This window comes from Mus pahari, chromosome 18 (genome assembly GCF_900095145.1).
Source record: "Mus pahari chromosome 18, PAHARI_EIJ_v1.1, whole genome shotgun sequence".
In the NCBI taxonomy this organism is placed as follows: Eukaryota; Metazoa; Chordata; class Mammalia; order Rodentia; family Muridae; genus Mus; species Mus pahari.
Window position 1 is genome coordinate 45,266,205 of NC_034607.1, and position 6,610 is coordinate 45,272,814.

Below are 6,610 nucleotides of genomic sequence, written 5' to 3' on the forward strand. Positions count from 1 at the left end.
GCTTTTCCTACTTACTATAGCTTTGAGGGCTCAGCATGCCTTCTGCAGACCCATTTCCCCCTGCCTCTCCTCCTTTCTTACCTTCTCTCGCTCTGGCACAGTTTTCCATTTTTTTCATGGTGTGTATTTGGACTATTCTCTTTTGTTAAATGCCCTATATTATGAGGGCACCGGGGACCTGAATGTAACATAACAACTGTCTTCGCTCCCAATCTCTTCAGAGTATTGTTGTCAACTCCCCTGTTAATCGAACTATTTAGTAAGAAGCGTGGTCCAGTCCAGCAGAGAGAGACATGAAGACTACAGAGGGGTCAAGACATTACGAGTGATGGGAGGGAGGCAGGAGAGTGAAGGATGGAATGCACACAATGTGTTAATTAACTATTACTGTGTAACAGGCTATCCCAAAGAAAGCCAGAACAAAGACATCATCATCATTATTATTATTGTTATTGTTATTATTATTATTATTATTTATTATATGTACTGTAGGTTTACTTGGTTCAGGTGGACATTTGGTTTCTTTTCTATTTGCCACATAAGATGCCTGTTAGAGTCACTCACATGGTCACCCCCAGTTGAGGGCTCTATCTTTGATGGTCTTAAGTCTCGTAGGGTCTTTGTGATGTGGACTCCATTATTCAATGTGTTAGCCAGAAGGATGAAGTGGCCATTGACACCTAGAGACCAAGGGTAGTATTCTCAGCTCTTGTGAAGTGAAGGCTTGGGACCAGCAGGCTATCACTGTGACATTTTGTTTAAACAAAACAAAACATAAACCTACACCACTTCTCAGGGAGCACTTGATGGGAGCAGTGGCATGCCTGCGCTGCGACAGACGTGTTTATAGGTAAACCACAGTGAAGGAGGAGGTACGCGTAGGACCTTCTCTGATTACTATCTGTGTGCTGTAGACATCTAGAAGAGTGTTTATATTTAAGAGAAATGTAACTATTCAGGACTTTGTGGTCAAAGGTGTTTTATCCTCCATGCCTCTAAATCAAGAAATATCTTGCCCTGAACTCTTATTCTGTGACCCAACAGAGCTTCTTAAGGCATCAGTTCTGAGGGTAAATATAATAAACACAGTCAGCTACCATACTTTCTCTTCAGAAAGCATTAGTTTAAATGAAAGCAGTAAATTTTCCTCTTCTTCAATAACAAGAAGCCCTCACACCATTTAGGTAGTGTGACTCAGAAGTTATAGCACACTTATGGTAAGGCATTTGTGTGAGCAATGAAGTGAATTAATACAAAGACATTTCCTTACTCCCGCTTCTGAATGCTAAGACTTTCTGTCTGGTGAGGGAGAACAAAGGAAACAAAGTATGCAAGGGGGAAGAAAAGATGAGGTAGCCTGAGTTTCTCTGCATACTGTGCTGTCCTTTAGCTCCAGCGTTGGCCATGCCCTGGCTCCATGCCTGTGGCTTGTTGGAGGAACGGTCATAAGATAATAAACATTCTGAACACTTGCAAGTGCTGTGAACATTGCTGTGATCTCCGTGGACACAAGCATGCTCATAAAAACCAGCTGTCTCTGAGGGGCATAGGTGGATTTCCTTGTAGAGGCTTTATTTGTTTTATTTATTTTCAATTGCAATCATCACACATGAATGTAAGCCAGCCATGAAAACTTCAGGCACATATAACCAAAACTGTAAGGCCTCATTTATCCCCTCTTTTAGGCCTTGTCTACGCCTCTCTTCACTGATCTCTCCAGAAGTAACCGGAGCGGCAATTTTGCAGTTCCTCCAAATCACTTTAAAACTTGAAAAAATCTGCTCACAGATGGATGTCTCAGCTTTTGTATAAACAATACTGGTTAGCATGGGTTTCCATGATATTCATAGATATCCGTTTCAGAAGCCAATGGCTTATTTTCCATGGCTGTCAAGCTAAAGTATAGACCTAAGACATTTTACCTGGACTGTAGATCTTCTGCAGTCACCCTTCATCCTCATGTCTTCTGTTCGCTGTGAATGAGCTTTATCATATGCACTGTTGAAACGTTACAAGACAATACCTGAATTTCATAATGAACTTATTGCAGTTGGATGCTTCTCCCTTGATCTCGGTGTGAGGTCATTTGAAGTTCATGCATTGACCTTTACCTCAGACAACTAGTCTGTCATACCCCAAACCAAGACTCCTTTTGACCTCCCCTTACAATACTGCATGGCTATCTCAGGGAACTCTGGTACATCTGCCTCTTCCCTATCGGCTCATCTGGTTAAAATTCATGGCTTTTTGTTTGACTCATGTTCTTGTTTAAGCTGTACCAATGAAATAATCTCTTTACCAATTTTCTTATGGAATAAAATCTTCTAGGATCTCTACTGCATATTAGGTACCACAGATGTGTAGATTTAAAGGCTTGTCTCAGGAGACTGGACACCACTTAAGGGCTGATGGGAGGTTTCTTTGTGCAAGTATGGATCTGAACTGAGATCCGAGAGAACTAAATGTCTCTGACTGTCTCTGTCACTGTTTCTGACTCTGTCTCTGTCTGTCTGTCTGTCTGTCTGTCTGCCTCTCTCTGTGTGTTTGCGTTTGTGTGTATAATGAGATAAGTAAAGGTGAAGTACATTCTAGGTAAAGGCTGAGAATATCCCCACTAATCCTGTACTAGGGTGAAACCTAGGGCTTTTATGAATCCCCAAAGGAAATGGACACAAAAAGATCAATTTTAAAAGACTCAAGTAATCATAAAAAGTAAATTATGAGATTAAATGCCTTAGAGTTTTTAAAACTATTTGATTAGCTCTTTAAAAATATGAAAAATGTCCATTTATTACTTCATACTCTGATAATGAAAGGCACCTTAAGCCAGATATTGGAGGTAAAACTGTGAAGAATGTCTAGCTCATTCATGACCACCTACATTGAAGCAATATCATTTATTTCTATTGTCAGTACAAAGGTCATGCCATTATCATGTGTCCTTTCTGGGGAAGGTGGAGGGGAGGAAGACTTCACTGAGACACAGGAGGGGAGTTGTCTGAGTCTGTTTGCTAACCACTGAAGCCTTTATGATGGCCTCACTTTGGTGAGCCTACAATGGCTGAGAGGATTTAGGCACCAAACTTGATTCATTACCTTCCTAACTCTGTCATCCTAGTTTTTCTCAATTTCATTCATTTATTCATGATTCAGATTTTATTAATGTTTGTAAACCATTTATTGAGGAGGTGGTCATAAAGAAAATCTATATAATGTGACACAGAATTCCCAAAGAACATGCCTTACTGTGTCAGAGGCACATTAAATCAGGAACAGAGTTCATTTCTGTCTTCAACACAAAGGCTTGGCAGGACAATATTAACTACAGGAAGACACAAACATTCAAGAGCAAGGATCACAGAAACAGCTGTTTCTGAGAAAAGGATTCTGTCTTCCCAAAATTTGATTATTCTGATTTAATCCACTTATTGGAATATTTAAAAAATAAATCCTGTTGAAGATATGGAGAGTGGTACTGTGCAGATAATATTGTTAAAATAAATCTTCATCAATTTTTTTCATAGGATATTGGTTTTTATTTTAGTTCTTAAACCTGGCTTGATATATTTATTGTTTTCAGCCCCCAATTCTGTTTATTTTACTGTAATGCTTTCAGATTTCCAGACTGATGCTTGAACAATCCCGTGATGGGGAACAGAAGGAGGAAATGTTTCAAAAACCAGGGAAAGATTTTAGCATGGAAAATGGTTGTGCATGTCGATCTACCCTCTATTGTCATGGGAGAATGGAGAAAAGGGAGGGCACAGAGGAAAGAAAGAGGAAAGGAAACAGGGTGCTATGGAAACCAGAGAACGCATTTCCATGTGAAGGGAACAGGTGATCTGTGATTCTAGAGATGTGTCCCAATAAATAACCCAACCCCCGTTTTCCAAGCTGCCCATGAAGCTTTTCTCTCATCCGCCTACTTGGGAAGAAAAATATTAAGGTGAAGAAATTTCATACAAGAACTCATAATTTGTGTGGCTCACCAAAACATGGGACAGAAATGGGAAACAATAGGGTTTGGAGTCAATCAAACCGACTTCAGGGGTCAGCTGTAAAGAGCATTTTATTGTTAAATTATGTTTATCTTCTTTATTTGTAAAATAGGATCATTTCGCAGGGCTGTGTATCTATGAGTGTGAATGCACAGAATTACATACATATAATCTCTTTATATAGGTACCACTATTTATCTTCATAGCTGTTGTGCTTATAAAAGATAAAGAGACGGGGAATATGTTCTATGGATGTGTGGTGAGGGATGGGGGAAGGGAGTGCCTTTTGATTGTATAGTTGGATTGTATAGTGGAATGTTTCATTAGAGTTAGGCAGATTTATAAGAATTTGAATAATGTTAGGACAGTGGCATAGCAAGAAGAGAAAATATGAAACATTTAATCAATGGAAACCAAGTTTAGGTAAGGAAGTAATAGATTAGATCTGTGAAAGCTTACATCTGAACTGGTCACTAGAAACTGAGTTTAGGTAAGGAGTTAAAGTCTTTTATTTCTAGCTGTCAAGTTACAGTTACCTTAACTGTCAATGTAGTTGGAAAGCTGAGGAAGAATGAATTATAATCTAGCAGTCATATATTTTTAAGAAAACGACAGAATTCATCTGTAGTCTAAACAGTCAACAGTTCCCTGTGATCTCTATGGTCTTCATGGCAACGTGGGTGGAGTCAGTCTGGCTTTCAAGCCCAGAAGGTGGAGGATTTTCCGCCCCCCTGTGGAGTGGATATATGTGATATGAGAAATGGCTTTCCTTGATTTAGACAATATAAGTCATTTGACTCAAGGTATCCAGTTTTGTCCACTGTGTTTCTCAGACCACAATCAAGGCAGTCTCTTGAGGCTGTGTGTCCACATCTTCTGAGACCTTGTGGATGAAACTGTTGAAGATTTTGGGAGATTTTTGTCTGTTATAAACTTAAGTACATTAATAATTAGCAGACTTCAGACAAGATAGAGAGCTATATCAATTGGCCATATCTGAATAGAGCACACCATAATTTAATGGCAGTAGCAAAAAATCACTATTTTTCAGGACAGAATAGGAATGAAAAACTTAAGTAACTTTGACAGGCTGTGTAAGTAGAGAAAGACACATTTTGTATTAGTAGAGAAACACTTGGCTTGGGGTTGGTGTGGACCAGAATAAGAGAGCTGGCAGTAGTGACTTGAGATTGTGGTGACAGGAAGAAAGTTTGTCTAGGCAGGTTCGGGCCTGTGACATGAACTGAGCTGACAGGCAAGTCTTTGGAATGGCCAGTCTGCGGGGCAAGAGACAGGCCTGTGTTCAGGTAGGGATGGGGTAGAACGGGCATCCAGTCTGCAAGCCGAAGCACAGATCATTAGGGGCCACGATAATGGCGTGCATCCCCCAGGAAGTGTGAAGCCGGGGTGCTGCTGAACTGAAGTTGCTGTGTTTACTTTGACAGAGCAGAGTGGGACTTCCTCACAGGAGCTGGCAACCTCAGCCCAGTGCTTCTGGCTGTCAGAGTGTGAGGTAGGCGGGGCAAAAGAAAGTGCTTAAAGTATCGTGTTCCAGCAATGGGCAATCAATGGGCAAGCTATTCTTGTGGCAGGCAGTAGACAGAGTCAAAAGGTGCCAGGGCTACAGGAGGCAGCCAAGCAGAGGCAGTGGTGAGCAGAGCACAGGAGTCCCACATGAAAGAGAGTGCACGTGTAGTGGCAGCAGATAGTCCTGCACTCATTGGAAATAAAGTCTCACAGAGTCCCTGGTAGGATGCAAGGGGTGGGGCCAGACCCACTTTTCATTCAGCAGAGTGAATGTGGGGGGGCGGGCAGCAAACAGAGTTCCTGGCAGGGGGTGGGGCCAGAAGCTGCCGCGGTGGCTGCGAATAAGCAGATGAGGGCGGGAAGGGGGTGAAGCCTATGCTCTGCATCACAACGGAAAAGGACCAGCTTAGTGGCCATGCAGAGATACTGCCTTCTGCTTACTGTGAATTAGACCAAGACATCCCACTAAGTAGGGACAAGGCAGCGAAGACTGACCCATGGGTGAGAGAATAGGGCTATTAACTGCCCCTACCAGCATCTTGAGGGAATCATCAATAACCAGATGGTCTGGGGCTACATTTAGGGCTGGTGCCCCTAAGCTACAGAGAGCAGTTCACCTGGCCCGGTGATTTTTCAGCAGTGAGAAAGAAACTCAAAGGAGAGAAAGAAATCTCACCAAAGGAAAAGAGTTCTAGAAGGAAGGTCAAAGAAAAGACCGAATGTCTCCATCCTCAAGGGTAGACTGGGAACGTGTGGATGTTTACTCTGACCAGTGGGGGTAATGGGGTCACCAGTTCTCCGAAGTTTAGGCTAGGGAGCATTGAGTCTCCACGTGATAGCAGGGGGGTGCAAGCCTGCAGTTTCTAAATCGGATTCTCAGTACCAACAATGTGTTTATAAAAAGATAAAAGAGGGAAGCATATGTTATATGGAGGTATAGTCAGGTATGGGGGAACGGGGTGCCTCAGTGGGCCCATGCATCTCTTCCTCCCGAGGGACGAGCCACACAACAGTATAGTGTAAAATAGAGTTTATTAAGGGAATGGGGAGGTAGTTAAGAGGGTAGTAGAAGCAGAGAAAGGGGG